This window comes from Bos taurus, chromosome 27 (genome assembly GCF_002263795.3).
Source record: "Bos taurus isolate L1 Dominette 01449 registration number 42190680 breed Hereford chromosome 27, ARS-UCD2.0, whole genome shotgun sequence".
Lineage (NCBI taxonomy): Eukaryota > Metazoa > Chordata > Mammalia > Artiodactyla > Bovidae > Bos > Bos taurus.
The window spans coordinates 16,981,349-16,998,750 of record NC_037354.1 but is presented as its reverse complement, the minus strand read 5'-3'; the positions used below and the strand labels follow the sequence as shown (position 1 = coordinate 16,998,750).

The following is a 17,402-nucleotide window of genomic DNA, read 5'->3' as shown; positions in this document are numbered from 1 at the left end:
GACCATACACCAGGTCATTACAGTTCAACTGGAAGTCTTTGGAGAGGCAAAGCTGCCCTTCTTCAGAGTGAACCAGCGTAAGTAGATGTTCAAAGCTTTCCTCTCCATTATGCTCCTTGTTTGCATGTGGGGCCGTGCACCCGAGTGTTAACACACTACTGTCTCACTTGGCATCAGGCTGGCCCGTACCTTGTGCTGACGAGTCCTTCATTCTCCTCTCACTGCACATCCACCTTCGCCCAGTTAAAACTGGCCCATTTCAAGTTATTCTCCTTGCCTGTGGCTCTCTGGTCCACATGTTGCTGCCAGTTTCTAATGTAGAAGAATATCACCATGCCTTCCACATTCCACGAGGGTTGGTTCAGTTTTAAGAACGCTGTTATAGCAAGCAGCATAATGACCACTCTTTCCCTCCTCTGCTTCCTGCCCATCTAAGCAGCAGAGTGTACTAGGCTGAATGAACCCAGTAAATGTGGCACCAGTTTGTACTTTTCTTGAATGAAAAGCCATAATTAGTTTCCTTTAAACAGTGTAAAATGAACAAGATGGATTAGAGTGGTTGCTTCAAATAATTATGTAATTAAGATTTGTGTGCACTGCTAAGTGAATTCATAATCTTTGGGAAATTCTTTTCAATTATGACTAGGGCATCATAAGCCATGTTTTAAACTTTAAAATCTCAAAAAATGTTTTTTTGTTTTTTCCCTTGACACGTCCGGCTAGACATTATTGACATACTGGCCTACAAATCTCCCTGTTTAAATTTTAGTTGGCCTAAAAATGCTCTAGAAGGGTTCATAATCAAGCCTGAAAATCTGATTTACCTAAAGAGCACTTGTTGGGCTCCCCTGGTGGCTCAACAGCAAAGAATCCACCTGCAGATTGAGAAGACACACGCCGCAGAGCAGCTAAGCCCAGGCAGCACAGCTATTGAGTCTGTGCTCTGCAGCCTGACAGCTACGACCACGGAGCCCACAAGCCGCAACGACTGAAGCCCGCACGCCCTAAGCCCGTGCTCTGCGACACATCAGCTAGAGAGGAGCCCCTGCTCACTGCAACTACAGAAAGCCTGTGCGGCAACAAAGATCCAGGACAGCAAGATAAATAAATAAAGAGCACTTGTTAAAAATTGCCCTAATGCACTTACCGAAACTAACAGTCAACAGCTTGGATTTTATGTACTTCGCGCTCTACGAGCTCGCCATGAATTAAATCTGCATGGCCTGACAATAACATTATCTGAACGTTCAAAACTAATTACAGTGCTGCAAATATTCTGCAGGAAGGTAAATCAATATGAAATTCAAAAGTGCACAGCAAGCTTATTTGCTTCATAATATACCTGTGTACCTTTTTTAAATTATAGCATTGTGATTTTTTAAATTAGCCATCATTCCATCCTGATTTGTCTTACATTACTACCAAAACATAATCAATCAGAAATGAACAGAGAACTTGTTCATTCAACATTTATAACCACCATTCAATAATTCATATCTAATGAACCAGAAAATACTCCCCCTTGTGTTATAATTATCTTTGTATATGTCTTATATTACTCTATCTGTCATCAGCCAATACACCTAGTGTAATACACTGAACACAGATATGCACCTATTTGTTGATGGAAAGGTTGGAAGGAGAAGGAAAAAGGGAGAGAAGGAAAAAGGGATACCTACTTTTGGATGTGTTTATTAATTATACATTCTCAAAAATATAAGCTTAACTGTAACTGGGCAGGGATATTATAAAAGATTCTGATTTTTGCAGTTAGATCATTAAAATTATTTCAGTGCTTCTGGATAAAATGTGCTTTTAGAAAAGTTGAGACTATGAGGGTAAATACTTTATCTCAGGGATAAGTTAATGTTATAGAAATATTTTCTGGTTTTCACATTCTAATATTTTACAAAGATGTTTTATTACCTCTAAATTAGATATGTTTAAGTATAGTTACTGTTTATGAACAATTAGCAATTTTTCCTGGGATGTGAAACCATTCCATCACTATTCAAATACTTTTAATTTTAACTTAAAAAGAAATAATATAAAGACCAATATTTGTGCTAATGATGATCAAGTTCTTACTTGATCGATCATAATTAATGCATTTTCACAAGATTTTTTGGGAGGGGTTCCTAAGATTTCAGGTCATCAAAATAAAGAAAGTTTTCTTTTCCTTAACTTTGAGGTTTTCTATCTTTGTTTTGTCTCACAACTCCAGCTTTGGCAATGGCATCTTGTGGTTAACCTCAAAGTGAGCATCTTTCTTATAGTTTCAACCCAAATTACATTTATGTTGACCAATCCCAAATCTTAATTTCAAACACAGTTGTTTTCTCCAAGCTCCAAATACCTCCAACTGCCTAGTCAACATTACAATTCAAAAGTAGTGTTATTTTCACTTAAAAATGAATTTAAATGCCAGTATACTTTTTATTCCTTATCTTCCTGTTTAAATCAGTGATACCCCATGTGACACATGCTTCAAATAATTTTCGACCCACCTACATGGTGACAATCACCTTTTCTCTAATTTGTGATGGAACTGGAGACTTTTCGGGGAAGAATTGCAATCACAGACTGGAAGACTTGTGATGCTTTAAGATGTGAAACTTCTTCCTGATTTAATGATGTGAAATGCAGAGTCAGTAAAAAGAAGCATGCTATTTAAAAGCAGAGCTCATTCAATTAAAAAAAATAAATTTAAAAAATAAAAGCAGAGCTCAAGAACTATAATATGACCTGTTACCTTGTGTATCGAGTGACCCTGAATATCCAGGTAACTATCACTGAGAAGTTGTACCATATTTAAGAGTCAGCAGCAAGGTGCCACAAAATCCTTTTGTGTCTCCATCAGGATTTACCTGTTTCTGACAAAAGGTGAAAGATGACATCATTTGAGATACCGCATAAGCTAGTGAAGATTCAACCCTCATGATATACTTTTTCTAACTTTCCTAGCCTTACTTATCTGCTGTTGATTGTTGACCAATGTACTCCAGCTGATCAAATACTTATCCCTGAACATAAACTATTCCAAATGGTTTGGATTTTCTATACTTTCCCAGTATTTCCTGGAAAGACTAGATTTCTAGGATTCTTGGCATCTCCAAATTCCCTGATGTAACTGGAGATGTAACTCGTTCAGTGAACAAACCCGATAAGTGTGAGATGCAAACCCGATAAGTGTGAGATGCTTATAACAAAGCAAACATTCAAATTCTTATTTTCATTAGGTTTTCTAGGGTCCTATTTTATCCTACTTTTGGATTAACCAAAAAAAAAAAGCAGTCTCATTATTTTCTGAACATTCTTAGGTAATACAGTATCCAGTGGTGACTTTTAAGACACAAAATACAAACTAAATTTTTTAACAAATGTATAGTTACGTGAAATAATCAACACTTTGATCTTCATTCAAAGATAGTCCTTTTCCTCTGCCATATAGCTAAGGGAAGGGAAATGACCAGTGTCTCCCCTTTATCCCTACCCCTCCCTTTCTATTTGCTACTTCTGCTACTTTCTACTTCCCTTGCTACTTCTGCTCTTCCAGGTTTGGGGCAGGAAGGATTGGAGGGTAGGAAGAGGGATCTGGAAAATCTTTTTTGCTTTGGTGGGCAGGTTTCATTCTCTGAGCCTGGAAGTTTGAAGAAAGCTGCGCCCTCTTTGCATGTGATTAGGTTTTTCCGGAGCCTCCCTTCCATACTCCACCCCGCCCTCTGTTCATTAGAAGGGCTCTCTGACTTGTAATTTCCTCTATTCTGGCCCCTTAATCTTTCTGTAGTTTTTCAGATTTCAGAGGTTGAACTCCAGCAATTCTCTTCGTGTTCCTCAGGGCTATGGGGAATGGGGACGGGGCAGGAAGAAAAGTAATTAAATCCTCTATAATCTTATTCCCACCTTGTCCTAGTCAACAGTCAATTCAGCCTTTGAGCAGGAGGGAAAGAACTGTAGAAAGATATTTTGAGATGAGACATTGAGGAAGCAAGAATTATAAGGGAAGTTTCAATTGCCCCTATAGAGTTACTTCCACTCAACATATTAAGAAGGAAATCCTGTGATTCAGTTTTTAAACTCAAGTGCATGCATGCTCGGTCACCCAGTCATGTCTGACTCTTTGAGATTCCATGGACTGCAGCCCTCCAGGCTCCTCTGTCCATGGGATTTTCCAGGCAAGAATACTGGAGTGGTTTGCCATATCCTACTCCAGGGGATCTTCCCCACCCAGGAATTGAAGCTTCATCTCCTGCATTAGCAGGCAAATTCTTTACCAATGGGCCACCTGGGAAGCCCCCACAAATTAATTAAACATCCACTGTATTTCCTAAAAACTCTGAGGATCTGTGAAGCTGTTAAAAAATTCTAGAATAATTTTTCTCCCAGCAATAGGAAGACAGATTCTGCCTTTTTTGCAGACTTAGAAAGTAATAGTGAAGTGGAAAAACCCAAAGGTTTCAGTTTTATCCGTATTCACCCATAGCTGTGCAGATCTGACCTAACTTGCTCACTGGCAGAATTCAGCCTCAACCTCCATTCTATCTGTTACATGGCATTGTAAAGCTGAAATTGCCTAAGACCTTTAATTTAAATTCCAAGCAATAGTTTGGAAAATCCCACAATGGTCAAAAATTTTGGCAGCAAGAATGGAAAAGTGAGCTTTGTCAGGACAAAAGGACAGCTCTAACCCCTGAAAGTAATCAAACACCCTTCAAAGAAGGTTTCTGAAAGTCCAAGCATGTCCTGGCTGGTTAGAGACTCCACTCCAACCAGTTCTCTCAGAAGGTTAAAATTACACCAATTCATGATCGGAGCTTTCAGTGCAGGGTTGATATTGAAGTGTGATATTTAATTCAGTGGGATAGGATTTTCAGTACAATTAAATCCAAAGCTATGGTTAACGTGACTATAAAAAGGACATTTGGTTATCCAAGTACTGTGATTGAGAGAATATGTTTGTTCATTTAAGACATTCAAGATACTGATAAGTAAATTTGATAAGTGATTTGTTAACTGCAGAGGGGAGGGGAAGAGCAGGAAGAGGACTAGCGAAAGGCAAGAAGATTAGAGGAAAATGAAAGTGGACTTTTAATCTCTTTCTATAATTTTTCTTTGCTTTTTCATTTAAAAAGCCTTAAAATGTGCCTATTCATGGCCTTACCAGAAACAAATGCATGAAGAGAAAGAAATCCAATTGATTTTTAATTGTTGACACCAAATTGAAAATTCAGAACAGTTTCTAGGAGAAATGTAAAACTAGTCAGATAATAATCTGAGCGCATTTGTCCTCTAGAGCTTGAGAAGCAACAACATAGCCCAGGGAAGTGGAGCACATTAACCAGGGCCAGGATGTAGCCAACCAAGACCCCTAAGCAGCATGAAGTGGGTCTAGAAGACTACAGGTCTGGCTGAAGGCTGCATATGCGTCTGCCAGTGGTCTTCTGACTACTGCTGTGAATTTGAATTTGTATTTCCTTTCCACTGTCTTCACATTATCAAAGTATTTATATCCATGCTATACATACTATGGAGTTGGTGAGGGACAGGGAGGCCTGGCATGCTGTGATTCATGGGGTCGCAAAGAGTCAGGCACGACTGACTGACTGAACTGATACATACTGTCAGCCTATGGCTGTCTATAGTACTTCTCGCAAAGTAAGCCATGTTATAAGTAACTTAATGAGTTATTTAATAATGATGATAGGCAAGTATTTATTTCAGGATGCTCACAACAAAAACTGAAATCCTCATTTTTCACATGGAAAACTAGGAAGCTTAGTTTGTTCAATGAACTCCCCCACGGCCATTTACCCAACTAGAAAATGTCAAAGTCAGAAATTGAATATATACATGTCTTACTTCACTCAGGACGCATGCTCAAAACACCATGGCTCTTTATTTTCTCTTCCTTTGGAGCTGGCTTCTCATCCTCAATGCTTCCATAGCTCTACCTGTCCAAAGGGGAGTGTTCTTTTAAACCAATACTCACTACACTTTCTGTTCTTAGTTTGGCCAACTTCTGCTGCCCAGCTAGGGAACTGCATTTTTAAAGAAGCTTCTAAATTTTTAGAAGGGCAAAGCCTAATTCTATCAAATAACTTTCTATCTGGATGCATTAGAGCCAATGGGCAGGTGAAATATTGGGAACTAGATCACCAAAGTGGAAGGAAAGACCAGCTTCTCTTGGGGTCCCTCTCCTGTCTCACAACTGCAATATGCACAAAGAAATATTCTGGAGGGATAATGATGACAATGATAGGCAATGACATTGAAGAGAAAACTCTTCCTACATAATTGTTGAACATTTTCATTTAACATCCTTATTAGTACATGCTGCTGCTGCTGCTGCTGCTATATCACTTTAGTCGTGTCCGACTCTGTGCGACCCCAGGGACCCCTGTCCCTGGGATTCTCCAGGCAAGAACACTGGAGTGGGTTGCCATTTCCTTCTCCAATGCATAAAAGTGAAAAGTGAAAGTGAAGTCGCTTAGTCACGCCCGACTCTTAGCTACCCCGTGGACTGCAGCCTACCAGGCTCCTCTGTCCATGGGATTTTCCAGGCAAGAGTACTGGAGTGGGCTGCCATTGCCTTCTCCTCTATTAGTATGTAAAACTCAACTAAAATCTTCTTTTAAATTATATAGAGAATAGCATATATATGTTTCAAGCCAGGCAAATCTCCTATTAACAAATTTAATTTCCAGTAATCAAATAAACCATCTTTCTCAAAGCATCATCAAAAAAATCCAGTTGTCTTGTCTCAGCCATTTCATTAGCTGATATCCAGAAATGAACTGACACCTTTAGAACTCTTATAAATATTGTTTGCAAAATATATTTTACTTGAGTGATTTTTCCTCATGACCTCAAATAACTTAATGACTCCACTGTTTTTCTTCATATAATACTGACTGCCTTTCTGCCAAAGTCAGAAATCCTTTCACCCTGTGACATGCTGCCTTCTACCCCTTGCTACCAAAACCTCCAGGTTCCTAAAACATCAATGTATCTTTTACCTAAACTTGCCCTTTGAGGTAATGCATGCTTTTGAGTCATCTGTCTTTAATTTCCTTTGTCAGTTTTTCTCCCACTCTAGTTTCAGTTAAATATCACCTGGCATTCATGACATTACCGTGATCGCGATATTGTGAATGCCATCTAAAGAGTTTCCATATTCTGCACCTCCCCTAGAGATTACCTCCCATCTCCGGGAAACACTTTGGCTTCTGAGTTCTAGTTTCTTATGTCACTAATAGCTGACACTCATCCTGATTGAGGGAGTCCTGCCTGCCAGAAGTAAATGATTCCATTTAGGATGGAATAAAATAATGGTGTTGCTAATTATACCCACTACTTATTGAGTACTTGATACATGCAAAGCAACCTGCTGAGTTCATTTCTTCCTCATGGCGATCTAATGAGAATGTATTCTTGGGACTTTCCTGATGGTGCAGTGGCTAAGATTTCATGCTCCCAATACAGGGAGCCAGGGTTCGATCCCTGGTTTGAAAACTAGATCCCACACGCTGCAACACCTGGGATGGCCAAATAAGTAATTTTTTTTAAAGAATATATTCTTTTCCTTAGAAATTGTCAAGGTGAGGAATTAGGCACCAAGACACAAAGTCATTTGCCCACCATCACCAGCAGATAACAAAGTGGAGATTTCAACCCAGGCAGCCTCACTCCAGAGCCTGCTTGCCCAGCAATATTAGAGTGTCCATGGTCCTTTGCGGGGACAGTACTGAGAAGGCAGAGTAGTGGGCAGCAAGCAAACGAGAATGGATGGGCTTCCCGGATGAGCAGTGTCCACTGTGTCCCAGACCCCACGGTTGTTTGAAAAGGATAAAAATCAGTGTGAAGGGGGTATCAAGGATGAATGCTTTCAAGACTAAATTCATTTTACTCAATCTCAGTGTATAAGAATACAGATGGCTACATAATTTCAGCTGGTCTGTGTAAATGATTAGCAAAACAACTCAAACCCATGGCCTATGGGGAAACTGCCAGTGTGGTTCCAGATGTTCAGAAGATGTGCTCCCTGGACTAAGCCAGGCAGGGTCCCTTAGGTGAGTTAGTGCCATTCTGTGAATCACCCCCCAAATGTGTAGGCTATGTACTGTATTTTTATTTATTAAGCAACCATGAAAGACAAAGCTGCAGAGGATTCCCAGAGCGCCAATAAACAATAAAAGAAAGCCCAACTGTTGTTTTGTTCACATTTCAGTTTTCCCACATGCCCCTCTCCTCAAACTACAAAACTGCTGTTCATCCCCATGTTGACTTAAATGAAAAGCAGTAATCTGTTGGCATCAGTTTCTTTTAGGAGCAAATAGCAATGAAGCTTGCTATTTAAATCTTCCTTCCATTGATGCACATGAGTATTTAAATTGCACAGTTAAAAGTAATGAGCACTTAGTACGATTTTCTGCCGGCATCAAACTGCTCTCTCCCATTATCTAAGAGAAGGTATTCCATTCCGAGCTTCTCAGATGAAATAGGAGAGACTTCTTACCTGTTTTTCTTTTTTATTCTCGTAATTCCTTGGTTCTCCCAAGTCTTAGCCCAACTGCTATTAATTCTTGCATGCTTTCTTTACATGCTAAAGACCTCCTTGAAGCTGTCTCAGCAATAATGCTTTCTTCTTGCTTTTAAAAGAGCGGTCAAGATAAGTCAATCCACAACATATGTGTTTTCTCTGTCATTCTTCCTCTAAATCAGTGATAGTAATTTCTTCTGCTGTGAAATCCTTTATAAAACAGTAAAAAAAAACCAAAAAAATAGCATATTTTATTTGTAGCTTAATATGTGACTTGCTGTTTTGCCAAGCAGTGATTTCCAGTCAGATGTGTCACAGTGAAAAAAAAAGTAATGATGACTTAAAAATAAGCTTGCTGATGTTTGATGACCCAGGCTTTGCAGGGTGGCTTCACCCAACCACTAATTCTCCACATTAAGAAGGACTGAGCCTCAAAGATCTCAGTGTCTATTCTTCAGTTACTGTGCTTTGTCTTCCCTCTTTGAACCAGTGAAGTCGCTCAGTTGTGTCCGACTCTTTGCGACCCCATGGACTGTAGCATCCAGGCCTCTCCATCCATGGGATTTTCTAGGCAAGAGTACTGGAGTGGGTTGCCATTTCCTTCTCCAGGGGATCTTCCCGACTCAGGGATTGAACCCAGGTCTCCCGCATATTACAGGCAGTTGCTTTACCAACTGAGCTACCAAGGAACCCTTGGTCTTTGGGCTGGATACATTGTAACACGAGGTGGGATAATGGCCCATCCAGACTGGTGCCTGGAGTCAGTGGTTCCTTTTATACTGAACAGTGTCCATCTGGCTGATGGTCTGCTCTCTGTCCTACCTCCCATCACCCCAGGCCGTCCGGAGCGGGTCTTCCTCACTGTTTCAAGGAGCAACAGGGAACCCACACATCTCACAAGTTTCTTCTGTGAACAGATCTTCACCTAACATACGCTAGGATCTGCTCATTCCCAGGAAGTCCAGCCACTAACCCACCACACACCCCTCACCTGCCCGAAATGACTTGGTATTACACTACAGTATGCTTTTTTTTAAATAAGAAAATATTTTTTTAAAACAGGAAAACCAAGTGTGAGTCCAACATTAACTCACTGTTTTTTGGAATATGCTAATATATAGCATTGAAACGACATAAAAATAGATATTTGTGAGTTTTTAACAAGCAGTCAAGGAAGCTTGAAAATGCAATATTTAAGTAATTTAACCAAGCATTAGTCTGTGTGTGTGTGTGTGTGTGTGTGTGTGTGAGTCACTTAGTCGTGTTCAACTCTTTGCGATATCAGGGACTGCAGCCCACCAGGCTCCTCTGTCCATAGAATTTCCCAGGCTAGAATACTGGAGTGGGTAGCTGTTCCCTTCTCTAGGGGATCTTCCCACCCAGGAATCAAACCCATGTCTCCCGCATTGCAGGCAGATTCTTTACCAGCTGAGCCACGAAGGAGGCCCTCATGAGTCTATATTTAACATTAAACATTAAATACAGAGAGGAGAAAACTTCTCAACTCTCTCAATGTAACTTGCCAACAAAAGGATTCATGTTGTAGTTTCATTAATTTTTTAACATTATTTAATATTATTTTTAAATATATGTCAATATATATGATATTTAAAGCATGGTAAGACACATATCTACTTAGGTACCATTGTACATGATCAATAGCCTTGCTATTCTGTTGATTTTTTATAGTTATGTAAAAATATGAATGTTACTAAACAGTATGCTATTCTGAAAGAGATGGGAATACCAGACCACCTGACCTGCCTCTTGAGAAATCTGTATGCAGGTCAGGAAGCAACAGTTAGAACTGGACATGGAACAGACTGGTTCCAAATAGGAAAAGGAGTACGTCAAGGCTGTATATTGTCACCCTGCTTATTTAACTTATATACAGAGTACATCATGAGAAACGCTGGACTGGAAGAAACACAAGCTGGAATCAAGATTGCCAGGAGAAATATCAATAACCTCAGATATGCAGATGACACCACCCTTATGGCAGAAAGTGAAGAGGCTTCCCTCAAAAGCCTCTTGAGGAAAGTGAAAGTGGAGAGTGAAAAAGTTGGCTTAAAGCTCAACATTCAGAAAACGAAGATCATGGCATCCGGTCCCATCACTTCATGGGAAATAGATGGGGAAACAGTGGAAACAGTGTCAGACTTCATTTTGGGGGGCTCCAAAATCACTGCAGATGGTGACTGCAGCCATGAAATTAAAAGACGCTTACTCCTTGGAAGGAAAGTTATGTCCAACCTAGATAGCATATTGAAAAGCAGAGACATTACTTTGCCAACAAAGGTCCGTCTAGTCAAGGCTATGGTTTTTCCTTTGGTCATGTATGGATGTGAGAGTTGGACTGTGAAGAAGGCTCAGTGCCGAAGAATTGACGCTTTGAACTGTGGTGTTGGAGAAGACTCTTAAGAGTCCCTTGGACTGCAAGGAAATCCAACCAGTCCATTCTGAAGGAGATCAGCCCTGGGATTTCTTTGGAAGGAATGATGCTAAAGCTGAACTCCAGTACTTTGGCCACCTCATGTGAAGAGTTGACTCATTGGAAAAGACTCTGATGCTGGGAGGGACTGGGGGCAGGAGGAGAAGGGGACGACAGAGGATGAGATGGCTGGATGGCATCACTGACTCGATGGATGTGAGTCTGGGTGAACTCCGGGAGTTGGTAATGGACAGGGAGGCCTGGTGTGCTGCAATTCATGGGGTCGCAAAGAGTCAGACACGACTGAGCAACTGAACTGAACTGAACTGAATTCCCCTTTTATAATGATTGAATCACACTACAATATATGTGGAGATTTGTGTGATTTTCTTTTATTTCTCAATATTAACCTTTTGAGCTGCATGCATAAATTTGGGAATCTAATTTTTTTATTCTGTTCTTAGAAGGCAAAGAGTTGCTTCCAGGTTATTGCTTTTGTGCAAATGCAGCCATGACCATTATTGTACATATCTTCTGGTACATATAGCAAAAAAGTTTCTTTAAAGTATATTCCAGAGTGGAATTGCTGTTTTTAGGTAATATATATATATACTTTAACTAGGTAAAGTCAAAATTTTTCCCAAAGAACTACTGGTTAATGAGATTAATGAGATTAACAAGATTAATGAGAACCTAATCTTCTGAACACCTATAATCTTAGATTTAAAAATTATTCCAGAAAGTTGGATGTCAAATGTCAGTTGTGATTTTATCATTATTCATCTGATTCCTAAGTAACAGTTTTTTGTATCCTCCAGGAGTTGGTGATGAATAGGGAGGCCTGGTGTGCTGCAATTCATGGGGTTGCAAAGAGTCAGACATGACTAAGCAACTGAACTGAACTGAACTGAGCCATTAATGAGTCCTCTATCCTGAACTGCCTGTTCGCACTTTTACATATTGTTCTATTGGGTTGTTTGCTTATATATTCAATTTTATATGTTCTTTACACTTTTATTAGCTACAGTTTAATGTGTGGCTGATATTGTGTCCCGTTTGCAAGTTTTCTTGCTCTGTTTTAATCTTACATTTAAGTCATATTGGTTCCAAAGAACCATTTTGAAAATTTTACTGGCAATACCAAGAATCTGTGGACCAATCCGGGGGAAAACTGACAGATTTATGATACTGAGCTCTCCCTATCAATATACATGGTCTAATTTTTCATTTATTTAGGTCTTCTTTGATTTCATTCAGCTAATATCATTCTATTCTTCATAAGAGACTCATATATTGCTTTTAATTTTATTCTTATGACACATTTTTGCTGCATTTGTATGTGCTATCTCTTATTCAGCAAATCCTAAGCATTATTTGCTAATATATAAAAATAAAATTGACTTTAATACCTTGAATCTTCTATTCAGCAACGCTGTTAAATCTCTATGAATCCCATTGATTTTGGGAAGACTTTGGGTTTTCTCCTCCCTTTAAGATAAGGATGGTATAGTGGTACACCCTGGAAAAGGCTGGGAGAAAAGAATAACCCCTTCAGATCTGAGATACATGTGATTAGCTATATAACCCTGATAGAGAGGAAAATGTGAACAACGCAAAAGCCAGTCAGGTACCCTCAAACTGCAGAATCTCTGAGGAGCTTGTGTAGAAGATGCCTAGGGATTTTTGTCGTTGTCCATTCATTGTTCAACTTTGAATCAAACCATTCAAGAACCTCCTCCACAGATTTGTTGTTCTCTGCTATCTTCTGGTTCAAAAATTGTTGACTAATTCATTAAAAATGTATTTTTTTTTACCTTTTAAAGAGTAAATTAAATATAGTAGTACATAAAATAGACAAAATGATAGCATTTTAGGTGAATACAGCATGTTTTGAAAACATCTCTATGTCAAGTTCAATTTTGTGCAACAAATATTGATTGAGGGCTTTCTATAGGCAAGACTCTGACCCATTAAGAAAAGTATTTGTTTGGTTATCCTGTGCCAGGAAAAATTAAGAAGACAGTAAATTTTACTAATATAAGCCATCAATCTCAGAAATAGAAATAACGCTCACCCCCATCTTTACTCTGTAATAGGTTTATCACCCTGATTTATTGGATAATTGACTAATCCATCTTGCATATGTAGACAAGAATTCATCAACCTGAGATACTTAAATGTATTCATCATTGAAAGAAAACTCCAACTAGCTAGGCATTATGTCCTAATTCATTAGCAATGGTCATCACTCAACACTTTCAAGAGAAAAGTCATATAAAAGAAATGCTTATGAGAATTCTTTTTCTGACTCAATGAAAATTCTAACATTTTTCAATTCATGTCTAAAACGTGGAAATACTATGGTAATATTTAGCCTGAAAAGTGTTAGTTGTTCAGTTGTGTCCAACTCTCTGTTGACCCCATGAACTGTAGCCCACCAGGCTCCTCTGTCCATGGGATTCTCCAGGCAAGAATACTAGAGTGAGTAACCATTCCCTTTTCCAGGGGATCTTCCCAGCTCAGGGATTGAACCTGGGTTTCTTAAATTGCAGGCAGATTCTTTACCATCCGAGCCACCAGAGAAGCCTAATATTTAGCCTGTGTGTGTGTGCTAAGTAGCTTCAGTTGTGTCCAACTCTTTGCAACACCGTACGGACCTAGCCTGCCAGACTCCTCTGTCCATGAGATTCTCCAGGCATCAATATTGGAGCGGGTTGCCATAACCTCCTTCAGGGGATCTTCCCAACTCAGGGATCAAATCCACATCTCTTACATCTCCTGCAGTGGTAGGCAGGTTCCTTAATAGTTTTAGGGACATAATTTCTAGTAGCAAGGAAACAAATCTTTGTAAGCATAAGAAATTTCTGAACATGTTGTAGATTTTCAATGAATGTTATTTTCTCCTTTTCCTCCTTGTGGTGTGTGTTTTGGGGGAGTAGGGAAGTTATATCTTTCAGAGGAGGTAACACTTCGAAGACTCAATTAGATGTTAGGTATTTAAAATATTTAAAAGATTTAATGCTCTTCCATTTAGTTCATTTATTTGAGCTACTCAAGTCTTCTATACCTGCTACATCTGCTAGCAATACAAAAATATATTTATTTAGAATCAATGCAAACAATACTGAAATATATTTGGTAAAATTCCAAACCCTCCACTATTGCTACCAATCTTATTTCCCTCCCCAGAAGGAATAAAAGCAGTGTACTTCGTGACTTTAGAATGTTTCTTTATGCATTTACATAGATGGAGTCATTGGAAGGACTGTTGCTGAAGCTCCGATACTTTGGCCACCTGATGCAAAGAGCCAACTCACCGGAAATGACTGTGATCCTGGGAAAGATTGAAGGCAAAAGAAAGGAGTGGCAAAGGATGAGATGGTTAGATAGTATCACCAACTCAACGGATATGAATCTGAGCCAACTCCAGGAGAAAGTGGAGGACAGAGGAGCCTGGAGTGCTGCAGTCCATGGGGTTGCAAAGAGTTGGACAGGACTTAGCCACTGAACAACAACAGATTCATTCATAAATGGATAAAATGTTACATAATTTAGAATAACTGTGTTTCAGTATAAATGGAATCAAATATTTATGCAAAATTTAGGTCTTAAAATGTTTCCATGTTTTATTTGAAAAATATAAATATGGAAATATTGCTTTCTCAGCTGCCACAGAGTAGTTTAATATAGTTTAGGATATTGTCTAACCATTCACTTACTGATGAAAAGTTATAATATTTACATCAATCTCTGAATATGTTTTAGATCATCCTGGTGTGAATATCCTTATAGATGCCTCCTGTAACAGAAGTGAGCAAGTGTGTACTAAAGATACTTGGACATTATATTTTCCCTAAGGGAAAGAAAGGCCTAGAAATTACATACGCTGTCCTTCAATCTACAGAACGCATCCAGAAGATTCCTTTAAATTCAGTTATGTGTTTCTCAATATGTCTGTCTAGTAAGTTCCTATGCCCGTGCACTCCGTCTCTTGCCAGTTCAGTTAGCTCTATCAGATTGTGGAAGATTTGTTTTCTAGATTAAAACTTTAGCCATGATTTCTAGTATCCCAGGACTGCCTGATGCGTGATACAAGCAATAATGTAGCTGATAGGAAAAAACTGCTTAAATTTGGCTGAATTCAGGTTAGCTGAAAATAAGCTATTTAACTCAACAATTTGTGCAAAAATGAATACATATAAGAACTGTTATTTTGTTAAATATTGTGCAACCACCTATTGACTTTTGTAATATTGTACAGATAATTTTCTAAAATGCAATGTGTATTATATCATATATAAACATTGATGTTTTGTCAGTAAAATTTATACAGCATTGTTTTTTTACCTTACCATATTTTATTTAGGCTATTTTGTTTCATGTTGCTAGACATTTGAATTTTTCCTGTATGTTAGTTTCTAAGCAAAATTTTCCTCTAATTTTGCAATAGCAATTATTAGGCATTCTCTGCTTATTTCATTATTTTTTACCTATACTTCTAATCCATTCTTAGATAATGCCCACTCTTTCAGCTTTCATGGAGAAACGTTGTTGTTCAGTCACTCAGCCATCTCTGAATCTTTTGAGACCCCATGGACTGTAGCCCACCAGGCTCCTCTGTCCATGGGATATCCCAAGCAAAAATACTGGAATGGGTTGCCATTTCTTCCTCCGGGGGATCTTCCCAACCCAGGGATTGAACTCATGTCTCCTGCACTGGCAGGCAGATTCTTTACTGACATTGCTATGCTAAGTCACTTCAGTCGTGTCCCACTCTGTGTGACCCCATAGACGGCAGCCCACCAGGCTCCCCCATCCCAGGGATTCTCCAGGCAAGAACACTGGAGTGGGTTGCCATTTCCTTCTCCATGCATGAAGGTGAAAAGAGAAAGTGAAGTCGCTCAGTTTTGTCCAACTCTTAGTGACCCCATGGACTGCAGCCTACCAGGCTCCTCCGTCCATGGGATTTTCCAGGCAAGAGTGCTGGAGTGGGGTGCCATTGCCTGACATTAGATTAACTCATATAGCAAACAAAAGTGGCTTACATTAAAAAAAACGAAACTGCTTAATTTTTTTTCCACTTGTACAAAAAGGAAAATAGAGTCAGATAAACAGAACAGGCATTCAGTTCAGTCGCTCAGTCGTGTCCAACTCTTTGCGACCCCATGAATTGCCACATGCCAGGCCTCCCTGTCCATCACCAACTCCCGGAGTTTACTCAGACTCATATCCATCGAGTCAGTGATGCCATCCAGCCATCTCATCCTCTGTCGTCCCCTTCTCCTCCTGCCCCCAATCCCTCCCAGCATCAGAGTCTTTTCCAATGAGTCAACTCTTCACATGAGGTGGCCAAAGTACTGGAGTTTCAGCTTTAGCATCATTCCTTCCAAAGAAATCCCAGGGCTGATCTCTTTCAGAATGGACTGGTGGGATCTCCTTGCAGTCCAAGGGACTCTCAAGAGTCTTCTCCAACACCACAGTTCAAAAGCATCAATTCTTCGGCACTTAGCCTTCTTCACAGTCCAACTCTCACATCCATACATGACCACTGGAAAAACCATAGCCTTGACTAGACGGACCTTTGTTGGCAAAGTAATGTCTCTGCTTTTCAATATGCTATCTAGGTTGGTCATAATTCCTTCCAAGGAGTAAGTGTCTTTTAATTTCATGGCTGCAGTCACCATCTGCAGTGATTTTGGGGCCCAAAAAATTAAAGTCTGACACACTGGTCATAACAAACACCCTCTTCCAACAACACAAGAGAAGACTCTACACATGGACATCACCAGATGGTCTACACCAAAATCAGATTGATTATATTCTTTGCAGCCAAAGATGGAGAAGCTTTATACAGTCAACAAAAACAAGACCAGGAGCTGACTGTGGCTCAGATCATGAACTCCTTATTACCAAATTCAGACTTAAATTGAAGAAAGTAGGGAAAACCACTAGACCATTCAGGTATGACCTAAATCAAATCCCTTATGATTATACAGTGGAAGTGAGAAATAGATTTAAGGGACTAGATCTGATAGATAGAGTACCTGATGAACTATGGACTGAGGTTCGTGACATTGTACAGGAGACAGGGATCAAGACCATCCCCATGGAAAAGAAATGCAAAAAAGCAAAATGGCTGTCTGGGGAGGCCTTACAAATATCTGTGAAAAGAAGAATAGGCATAACTGCCTTTAAATTGTTATTTTCAAAGTAGAAAAATTCTGTCCTTCAAATTTCAGTTTTTTTAAATTAATGATTCATTATTGGCTTATTTTCCTATTTTTCCATATTTAAAGAGAAATGTATATTTTATTTAAAATGGAAAAACATAATTTTCTATTTCAAAAATACAAGTTTTTAAGCATTTTAAAATAGAAAAATATAAAAGGGAGCACAAAGCTGTATAATCTTACCTATGCAAACTATCTATTA

The 17,402-nt window shown here is 39.2% G+C and overlaps 1 long non-coding RNA gene across 1 annotated transcript in view; it reads left to right on the top strand.

Annotated features, from left to right (window-relative positions):
* LOC101905556 (uncharacterized) overlaps nucleotides 1-15,241 on the top strand; it is a 74,698-nt gene extending 59,457 nt beyond the window's left edge. The window contains exon 6 of the long non-coding RNA XR_003032980.2: nucleotides 14,218-15,241. This is a non-coding gene — a long non-coding RNA (uncharacterized lncRNA). The remainder of the gene's footprint in view (nucleotides 1-14,217) is intronic.
* The last annotated feature ends 2,161 nt before the right edge of the window (nucleotides 15,242-17,402 follow it).